Below are 11,634 nucleotides of genomic sequence, written 5' to 3'. Positions count from 1 at the left end.
ACACTTCAACACCTGATCTGCTTCACAAGGGAACAATGAAGATTAACGACTACTGGCATATTTTATTTGGAAGTTGTAACGTTACCCGTATTTAGGCTAGCTAATAGGGCACCCAGTATTGGTAAGACATGAAGTGGCTTATACAGCAAAGCGTTGGTGGACAGCCACAGAGCCGTCAAAGCGCCTCATCGAGTCCAGAGGCAGTGACCACTGGTGGGGACCGCAGTTGTGGGCAAAAAGGCTTGGCCGGAAATTGGAAAAATCCCCAACCTGGGGATTTGGACGGCTGTTACTCGTATTGTTTCCGTGCAGGAGATGCTCCAGGCAATCTTAAAGATGGCTAAATTACAGCTCTTTGAAATTAGACAGTAGTTCACATCAAGAACTAAAACACATCTGAATGCACCAGCCATCTCAGATAAATGAAGCGCATCCAATAGCACAACTGTATTTCGATATTTTTAAAACCACAGAAGTTAATATAATAAACATTTACACAATTAACCGCTGAATTAACAACTTTAAATCGCTTCATGCGATTTCAACAAACGATATTCTCTGAAGAGACAAAGAAACTGGTACACCTACATCATATTGTGTTGGGCCACAGTGAGCATGGAGAAGTGCCACAACACGACGTGGCATGAACTCGACTAATATCTGAAGTAGTGCTGGAGGGAACTGACACCATGAATCCAGAAGGGCTATCCATAAATCCGCAAAAATACAAGGGGTACTCTGAACAGCACATTGAAAGGCACCCCAGATATCCTCAGTAATGTTCATGTCTGGGGGGTTTGTCATAACTGAGGCGGAATAAGGGGAAACAGCCCGCATTCGCCGAGGCAGATGGGCCTCGACAATAAACATCGGAGCGGCTTCGTGCCTGGGACCGCACGCCTTCCCGCTCGGGAAGCATCGCGTTAGACTGTGCGGCTAGCCAGGCGGGTTGATGTACATTCATCTGCATTTACGTGATTACTCTGCTATTCACAATAAAGTGCCTGGCAGAGGATTCAATGAACCACCTTCATGCTTCTCTCTACCGTTGCACTCTAGAACGGCACGCGGGAAAAACGAGCATCATCATCATCATCAACATTTAAGACTGATTATGCCTTTCAGCGTTCAGTCTGGAGCATAGCCCCCCTTATAAAATTCCTCCATGATCCCCTATTCAGTGCTAACATTGGTGCCTCTTCTGATGTTAAACCTATTACTTCAAAATCATTCTTAACCGAATCCAGGTACCTTCTCCTTGGTCTGCCCCGACTCCTCCTACCCTCTACTGCTGAACCCATGAGTCTCTTGGGTAACCTTGCTTCTCCCATGCGTGTAACATGACCCCACCATCTAAGCCTGTTCGCCGTGACTCCTACATCTATAGAGTTCATTCCCAGTTTTTCTTTGATTTCCTCATTGTGGACACCCTCCTGCCATTGTTCCCATCTACTAGTACCTGCAATCATCCTAGCTACTTTCATATCCGTAACCTCAACCTTATTGATAAGGTAACCTGAATCCACCCAGCTTTCGCTCCCATACAACAAAGTTGGTCGAAAGATTGAACGGTGCACAGATAACTTAGTCTTGGTACTGACTTCCTTCTTGCAGAAGAGAGTAGATCGTAGCTGAGCGCTCACTGCATTAGCCTTGCTACACCTCGCTTCCAGTTCTTTCACTATGTTGCCATGCTGTGAGAATATGCATCCTAAGTACTTGAAACCGTCCACCTGTTCTAACTTTGTTCCTCCTATTTGGCACTCAATCCGTTTATATTTCTTTCCCACTGACATTACTTTCGTTTTGGAGATGCTAATCTTCATACCATAGTCCTTACATTTCCGATCTAGCTCTGAAATATTACTCTGCAAACTTTCAATCGAATCTGCCATCACAACTAAGTCATCCTCATATGCAAGACTGCTTATTTTGTGTTCACATATCTTAATCTCACCCCGCCAGTCTATTGTTTTCAACATATGATCCATAAATAATATGAACAACAGTGGAGACAGGTTGCAGCCTTGTCTTACCCCTGAAACTACTCTGAACCATGAACTCAGTTTACCGTCAACTCTAACTGCTGCCTGACTATCCATGTAAAGACCTTTAATTGCTTGCAAAAGTTTGCCTCCTATTCCATAATCTCGTAGAACAGACAATAACTTCCTCCTAGGAACCCGGTCATATGCCTTTTCTAGAAAAACGAGCAATTAAATTTTTCCGTGCGAGCCCTGATTTCTCTTATTTTATCGTGATGATCATTTCTCCCTAAGTAGGTGGGTGCCAACAGATCGCAATCGGAGGAGAAAACTGGTTATTCAAAATTTCATGAGAAGATCCCGTCGCAACCAAAAATGCCTTTGTTTTAATGATTGCCACTCCAATTCACGTATCATGTCTGTGACACTATCTCCCCTATTTCGCGATAACACAAAACGAGCTGCCCCTCTATGTTCTTTTCGATGTCATCCGTCAGTCCCACCTGAACGGGTCCCACACCGCACAGCAGTACTCCAGAATAGGGCGGACAAGCGTAATGTAGGCAGTCTCTTTAGTAGACCTGTTGCACCTTCTAAGTGTTCTGCCAATGAATCGCAGTCTTTGGTTTGGTCTACTCACAATATTATCTATGTGGTCGTTCAAATTTAGGTTATTTGTAATTGTAATCACTTAATATTTAGTTGAATTTACAGCCCTCAGATTTGTGTGACTTATCGCACAATCGAAATTTGGCAGATTTCTTTTAGTACTAATGTGAATAACTTCACACTTTCATTTATTCAGGGTCAATTGCCACTTTTCGCGCCATACAGATATCTTATCTAATTATTTTGCAAGTCGTTTTGATCATCTCATGACTTTACAAGACGGTAAATGACAGCATCTTCTGCAAACATACTAAGACGGCTACTCAGATTGTCTCCTATGTCGTTAATATAGATCAGGAACAATAGAGGGCCTGTAGCACTTCTTTCGGGAACGCCGGGTATTACTTCTGTTTTACTCGAGAACTTTCCGTCTATTAGTACGAACTGTGACCTTTCTGACAGGAAATCACGAATCCAGTCGCACAACTGAGACGATACTCCGTAGGCACGCACTTTGATCAGAAGACGCTTGTGAGGAACGGTGTTGAAAACCTTCTGGAAATCTAAAAATATGGAATCAATTTGACATCCCCTGTCGATAGCACTTATTACTTCATGAGTACAAAGAGCTAGTTGTGTTTCACAAGAACGACATTTTCTGAATCCGTACTGACTATACGTCAATAAATCGTTTTCTTCGAGGTACTTCATAATTTTCGAATACAGTATATGTTCTAAAACCTCCTGCAAATCGACGTTAGTGATATAGGCCTGTAATTCAGCGTATTACTCCTACTTCCCTTTTTGGGTATTCGTGAGAATTGAGCAATTTTCCATTCTTTAGGTACATATCTTTCTGTGAGCGAGTGGTTGTGTATAATTGCAAAATATGGAACTATTCTATCAGAAAACTCTGAGAGGAACCTGACTGGTATAGAGTCTGGACCAGAGGCCTTACCTTTTGTTGTGTACATAGTTCCGCGTACTCAGCGCGTACACAACTTTCCCAACATCTTTCCGCTAAGCACAACAGCGCAGGCGCAGCGCTCGTCCGTCTCCGCACTACGAGATTGCGCTGTGTTAGAGACGGACCAAATTCTGCTTCCGTCGATCCGCGTATTAATATGTAACGCAGCCAATGATATTTCTGCTAACGTAGAACCTTTTCACCTCGCGGATCACACTCGCGCAGTGATACCTCAACGCTCGAGGTATTACAACGAGTGTACAGACCTCCGATCAGTCAGTCTGCCTTAGTCTGCATTAGTCTTCATTAGTCTGTAGTCAAGTTTCAGTCTGCACCTATTAAGATTATCATATTCCTGTACATAGCCATGAAGATAAATGTATAGACACTTTGTCAAGAATAAGATTAACGTACCAAGACCAAAGGAACTTCCGATTGTCATTTGTAAATAGCATCCAAAATCAAGTTGAGTAAGGTTTATGATTGTTATTATTTTAATAAATGTGTGTGAAAATTAATCAAGTTCTGTTTAAAGTTGGTCACCGTCAATCTGCTACTCTAAGCGCGCAAGTCGCATTTCTATCGTCTGACCTAACGGCAGAAGATAAACACGCCACGATAAGACCACGAGACATATTGCTGACACTCGCCTACTTCGCTAGAGCGACAAGTCAAATAATCTGACGGTGTGTGTTCCGAAGGTCTTACAGTACGCACACCACACCTTTATTAAGTGATTTAAGCTGCTTTGTTACACCGAGGATATCTACTTCTATGTTTCTCATCTTGGCAGTTGTTCTTGATCGGAATTCAGTAATATTTACTTCGTCCTCTTTGGTGAAGGAGTTTCGGAAAACCGTGGTTTCTATTGTTAGGAGACGTAGAATGTTTCTTTTTTTGACTAATGTCTTATTCGTTTATGGACATCTGATGACTCTTTAATCAAAGGTTAACAGCATAACTACATGAAGAAACTTCGTTCCGGAAGTCGATGTTACAAGCTTACAAAAGCTAATGAATATTTTGTAACGTAACGTTCGAGTATAATGTAATAACGTGTTGGGCACAGCAACATTTAATTAATGTTTGATCGCACAATAAATTGATAAACACTAAAATTGCAGCACCAGGATGGACAGCACTGTAGGATCAGGTGCGCCTGGCTGTACGTTGCCGTGTTGTCGGTTGTTGTGATGACCTACGCTACCGCCCATTAGGTGACTCTGTTGTCATGATCTCGTGCTTTTCGCTGATCCTCCCGTCCAGCACGCTGGTGGCGGATCAGAGATTTCGACGCTAAATCAGCTCCTGCCCCAGCTGGGTGTAGTTATTATAGACCCCTGATTTGTTCATCAGCAGTAGTTGTTGTTCCGGACTCGAAAATGGCTCCTGGCAGCTCACAAGGAAGAAGTCATCCTCGCCCAACAATTTAATGGAGATGTACCAGAAAACTGGAACATTCTTGGTACCTAACAGAGAATGAACTACGAATGAGATGGACGCCTTCGATCCTTCTGTTGAGTGCCTATTGGCCCGTCGTTGATTGATTGATGTGGGAGAGGGTACCAAACAGCGAGCTCATCGGTCCCATTGGATTAGGAAAGTATTGGAAAGGTAGTCGGCCGTGCTCTTTCAAAGGATCCGTCCCGTTATTTGTTTGAAGTGATTTAGGGAAATCACAGAAAACCTAAATCAGGATGGCTGGACGTGGGTTTGAACAGTCGTACTCCCATGCCATACTCGCATCGCAGCTGTGGGAAAACGACGAAAGCGAGCAACAGCATCGCAGGAACAATAAACCAAAGTTGCGATAGACCACGGTTTTGCGCTGTCAAATTCCAACACGCGCTGTTATTTTCCTGTTTGCATGAGACATGACACGATCTTCCCTCAGACAGCGAACATGCAAATGTTACTTCTGAATTACAAACTCTCCGAAAGAGCTGTAGTTGGACACAGGGTATAGAATGCGTATCTGCTGTATACCTGGTATAGTCAAGTGACAACTGCACTTCATGCCAGTTTAATGTATCTTGTTCGTTGCCTTCATTGCGCTACTGTTTTAATGGTGAACATTAAGTTTTGGATTGTGATACCCCTATAAACCACATCAGGTACCACCTCAAGTAGGTACGATACAGTAAGGGCGAATGTATCTTATTGTAGCGCATTGACTTCCATTCGCAAGCTGGCCGGGGTGGCCGAGCGGTTCTAGGCGCTACAGTCGGGAACCGTGCGACCGCTACGGTCACAGGTTCGAATCCTGCCTCGGGCATGGATGTGTGTGATGCCCTTAGGGTAGTTAGGTTTAAGTAGTTCTAAGTTCTAGGGGACTGATGACCTTAGAAGTTAAATCCCATAGTGCTCAGAGCCATTTGAACCATTTCTTTCCATTCGCAAACATTTGTTTTTCAGGAGAACTGTATTGTATTACTGTCTTCGTTCACTGGATTACAGGGGTAGAACGTCGTGTTCAATAGCATTATAAGTATCCATTTCTTGTTATTCGAGTAGATCTTGTTGAAATTTCGGTGATTTGTGTACTACAAATCACTTACAGAGTTGAATGAATAAGCATTTGTCACTGGGAATACCTACGTCGCACGAAAGAAAGCAGACGTTAACTACAGAAATCTCTTGTGTTCCTGACGACCGTGTGCATTAGATACGGTCCAGATACATCTCTAAAAGAGCAGGATGTTTTATTTTCCCCGAGGAATATACAAACAAGCCTCTGCTTGTAATACAACCAAAGTCGCATGAATAAGAATGAGACGCAAAGTGACCCACTCGCTCACATACTTCATGAATAACAAAACTCTGCGGCGACCACTGACCTACAAACTGCAGTACATTTCCTGGGTTACTCTCACTCCAGTTTCGAAGCTTGTGTATTCTTATGTCACATTAATACGATGCTAAACCTTTTAAAATTGCTGGTTTTAATTATTTACTGCGAAAAATCTATTGGTCTAGTTGTTCATCTAGCACTAGTATTACATTAGCTTGTATTTAAAATATTATTGCTACTGGGACCGTAATGATTTTCTCCACTTGACAAATAATAGCTATTAATTGTGTCTCACCTCGTTTAATGAAGGACGCTGACAGGGTACGTGGATTTACATATGCAGGTACGACACCTAGATATTTGCTTTTATCAGAGCATCATTTTAAATTGTCGCTTCCCAAATTATCACTCAAAAATTCCCATAGATTTTACAGCACACCAATCTGTCATGTATTCTAGTTAACGTTCTACTAGCGGAAATGGTACGTTTTGCTGACGATAATGTTAATAAATTTGATTAGAGAGAGCGAGAGAAGAGATTGCTAGTGGTTTTTTTCCAACGAAATATAGAGTGCTTCCCTGAAAATGGAATCTTCCTAAACATCGAGGAAACTCCCTACATTCAATTCTGTAGAACAAAAGAATCATGCTAACAACAGACGCAGCACACAGAGTCAGAAAATAGGTTAGAATGCATCAAATTTTTGGCTGTAGTTACTGATGAGGATTTGTATTGGAAGAAGCGCTCTTCCTGTAATTGCTAGTCTTGGAATCAAACGAATCAGTCTTCTGACATGTTTAGGATATTTACACAGTAATTCCCAATGGAATAATTTTGTAGGGCAGAATACTGATAGCACAATGGAATAATTAAACTGAGTGTAATAGGGACATGTGGGTTTGTTTTATAAATGGAAACAACTACAAGACTAAAACCACTAAATGACTACTACGTCCATTTACTCGTAAGCCTAAGGGAGTGTCTTTATTTATATCTACGTCTAATCCTCTTTGAATAAATACTGATTGAAGGCATTTAGATGTTTAATCATTTCAGAGTAAATTTTAGGGATACACAATACGAGAAATTATAAGATACTAATAAAATTCTTCCATCACCACGTAAAATATGACAAAACTATCTACGTTTCAGCTACGATTTTATGCTGTCATCATCAGGTTTACTACCTGTGAATTGTGACTGCAGCCTTATATTTCTTGTTTGGAAATGGTTGGGCGTTCTGATTCGATTCATGCTGGACGGCCGCCCTGCCATCACGACAGCCTCTTTCTGTTTTCCGCTTGGTGTTAAGTGGGTGCGAAACTACATTATAGAGTAATTAAAATTGTATGGACCTGGAACAGTTGTGTACATCATCTGACCACGACGATTCGATGTGTTGCCCAAGTCAGAAAGGCTGTCGAGGTACCAAAGAAGCCGTCCACACCAACTGCGACATTGACTATAGCAGGTATCTCCCATCTGTCGCCTTCGTCACAGTGGAAAAAGATGAGTATTTTTGGGCCGCAAAGTTTAACAGTAACATTAATCGCTGAGAAAAAGATTATATAAAATTATTCACTTTATCATAAGATTTAATAAACGGAATTTTGTGCGACTTTTTTTTTATCGATCTCGTGAATAGATACTCACTTCTTGGGTCGCATTGATACTTGCTTGGGGCCGCATGCAGCCCGCTGGCCGGGGTTGTTCATCCCTGCTCTACAGTCTCTCGCGGATTTGGTGGTCGTTTATTGCAAGCTGGCTGGACAACTATGCATGTGAAGACGCCCCACTACGGGCCTTCAAGGCGTCAGGTCCCAGGCGTCACGGCCGCCATGTTAGCAGCACTACCTGAGCGATCGAAGCTTCCTCAGGATGCACCGATGACAACCAATAAAAGTTAATATCAGATTTTCCCATCATGAATCACCTGTCACCCAAGCAAAACATTGATTTTACCGCACGTGGGCTGTGACTGCTGCTGCGGCAGTCCACAATCCATCACCCAAGTGGAAGCCGCCTGCACTATCATCCAAAATGAGCGAGCAAGGTGGTGTAGTGGATAGCCCACTCGACTAATATCCAGGAGGTCGACGGTTCAAAACCGCGTTTACGAATTCCGATTTACGATTACCGTGATATTCGTAACTAGCTCCAGGCAAATGCTGTCATGGTTCATTAGAAAGAGCACGGCCGCTTTCGTTCACTGTCCCTGAAACGATCCGAGTTCGTGTCTAATGGCCTCGAAGTCGAGAGGACGTTAAAACTTTACCTGCTTGTAGCTGCTGCAGTGGAAGTTCATAAAATGTGATCGCAAACCTGGAAGGATTTTATTGAAAGGAGCTGCAGCTGCGAACTCCAACACCCTTGTGTTCTTATTTTTATTGCACATGTTACTGTAGCTGCGTATAGGAACTACCTGTGAAAGATGCATTAGCTGTTCTCAGTATCTCAGTAAATAGGAGCACAAACGAGATACTGTATTTGTCTGGCTAATACTATTATCGAAAACTGATAGGTGGCTTCTATAAGTGACAATATGATTTTTTTAGTTTATAATGATCAGCGACTAAAATTTTAAAAAATTATAAAATTTTTAATAATTACAGTTCCAATGTTCATCTGCAGTCAATGAGAATAAATATCATCTGTCTTTTGCAAGTAAATTTTTGTTTTGCTTTCAACCACTCTGATGTCACTTCAGTGTGTCAGGCATCATCATTTGTGTATAAAATGAAATCGTTTGAGCTTACACATCCACCTGGTAGGGAAAGAAAGCATGGTAACTCCGTTTTGTTAAATATTACAGGAGAAGCAAAAACAGTTTCTCAAAAATAATGTAATGTGACACAGATAAAGTTGCTACAAATGCATCTATATAGTAGAAGCCTAGTTATTGACGGATTAGAGAAATACTTGCACTTCCAAATCTCTCTTTGATATTGGAATTATTGGTTACTGGAATTACCAGGTTTTCACAGACAGATGGAGTTACGAGGTTTCATTGCCTACCATGGATATTTTCGTATAAGGTATGTAGCAATTCAGATGTTCTTATCATTTACAGTTATGGGATTGCGGCTGACCACTTTTATTTTTTGGATCTGTAGGTCTTCTCCTTTCTTTATGTATTTTCAATTAAATTACAGGCTATGGGTTCCGCCTTTTTGCAAACACAGTTCTTTTCTTTTTACCCAAACATGTTTCAACACCTCTGTCCCGTCATCAGTGGGATTTGATTTATTGAAAAGGTGATTTTACATTATATGGTTTTGCAGTACCAACTGTAAGGTGTCGTGCACTGATAGCTTGTGTTGCCTTCTTGGGACTTGTCCTTTTTTTGCGTTCCGAGAACACTGTACACGTATATAATATAATTTGTTTAATTCCTTTCTTTTTAAACGCCTTTTTACTTCGCAAAACGCGTCATTGGCTTGTGTAGAGAGAGTGAGTAGGTGAAGTGCTCGTGGGGGCATTGTGTAGGTGCGTGTGTGTGGGGGGGTGGGGAGAGGGGGCAGGGGGGGGGGGGAGGGGGGCAGGGGGGGGTGGCGAGTGTACAGATGGGAGACTATATAGGGAGGTTATTAAAATTCAGTATCAGTTACAGAGAACATTTTATGACATCGATGAATGAATATCATCACTCTACATATGCAGAACTTGTAATAGGGAAAATTTGTAACAATATTCCGCAGTCCACCAGAGGATGTGTGGCAGAGGTAACTTCTGATACCACTAAATCATACCTCATCTCTCATTCCCCGCTACACTCGCGAATGCTACTTGGGAAGAATGCTTGTTGGCAGGAAGTAATATGTTGCCCGAGTCTTCCGGGAAAGAACTGTCTCAAAATTTTGGTAGTAAGCCCCTCCGAGACACACAAGAGTCTGCCACAGGAGTTTTTTGACCATCTCCTTAACATTCTCGCTCGTATTAAGCAATCCCATAATGAAACACGCCGCTCTTCGTTGTATCTCCTCTATCTCTTCTATCCGTCTTACCTGGATATGGTCCCAGAGTGAAGCACTGTAATCAAGGTTCGGTCGAGCTAGGGCTTTTTAAGCCACTTCTTTCGTGGGTGAGTTACATTTCCTTAAGCTTCTTCCTATAAATCCGAGTCTGGCATCTGATCTCCTACAATTTGTTTTGTATGGTCATTACCGTAAGGTCGCTCTGGACTGTTACTCCTACATATTTTACGGTAGACACTGTTTCCAGCTATTTATCATAAATAGCGTAGTTACACAGAGTAGCAGATTTTGTTTCCTATTTATGCGCAATATGTTACATTTATTTACGTTCGAGGTCAGCTCCCAGAGTCTATACCGTCCATCAATCCCCCCGGTAGCTGAGTGATCAGCGCGACAGACTGTCAATCCTAAGGGCCCGGGTTCGATTCCCGGCTAGGTCGGTGATTTTCTCCGCTCAGGGACTGGGTGTTGTGTTGACCTAATCATCATTTCATCCCCATCGACGCGCAAGTCGCCCAAGTGGCGTCAAATCGAGACTTGCACCAGGCGAGCGGACTACCCGACGGGAGGCCCTAGCCACACGCCACTTCATCAATCCTCTGGTAGGTCATTTTCCATATCCATACTGTCTTCTTGCGTTGATACATACTTGTAGACTACCGCATCGTCTTGGAACAGTGTTAAAGAGCGTGCGACTATTCTTACTAGATCATTTACGTACACTATAAAAAGTAACGGTCCCATCACCCTTTCTTCGAGGAATCCGGAAATTACTCCCTGTTGATTCTGTCCAGTTAAGGGCGACATGTTCAGTACAGTATGCAAGAATATCTTGATTTTTGTCGAAAATCTGGATGGATTCTCAGTAAGGTCATGTTTCTTGCACTATATGGCGTTGCGGGATGATGTCAAATGCCTTCCCGAAATCAAGGAAACCAGCATCGATCCGAGCACCGTAGCCTGCAGAACTATGGATCTCATGGATAAACTTCGAAAGCTCTCCATTTGCGGAGTCCATGTTGATTTTTATTAAGAAGATTTGCGTCCTCCAAATACGTCATAATTCTTGTGCACAAAACGTGTTTCATAATTGTACAACAGAGTGACGTCAACGATATAAGCATACAATTATGTGCATCTGTCCTACGACCCTTCTTGAAAACCACAATGACCTGCGCTTTCTCCCTGTCTCTAAGTACCCTTCATTGCTCCAACCAACTGGGATAAACTACTGCTGGAAGGGGAGGGGATGCAGGTTCTAGCGCATAATTTTCTTAGAATCTTATGGGTATCTTATCTGGTCTTGA

This window comes from Schistocerca piceifrons, chromosome 2 (genome assembly GCF_021461385.2).
Source record: "Schistocerca piceifrons isolate TAMUIC-IGC-003096 chromosome 2, iqSchPice1.1, whole genome shotgun sequence".
Lineage (NCBI taxonomy): Eukaryota > Metazoa > Arthropoda > Insecta > Orthoptera > Acrididae > Schistocerca > Schistocerca piceifrons.
The sequence above is the reverse complement of the archived record's forward strand: the minus strand, read 5'-3'. Positions refer to the sequence as shown.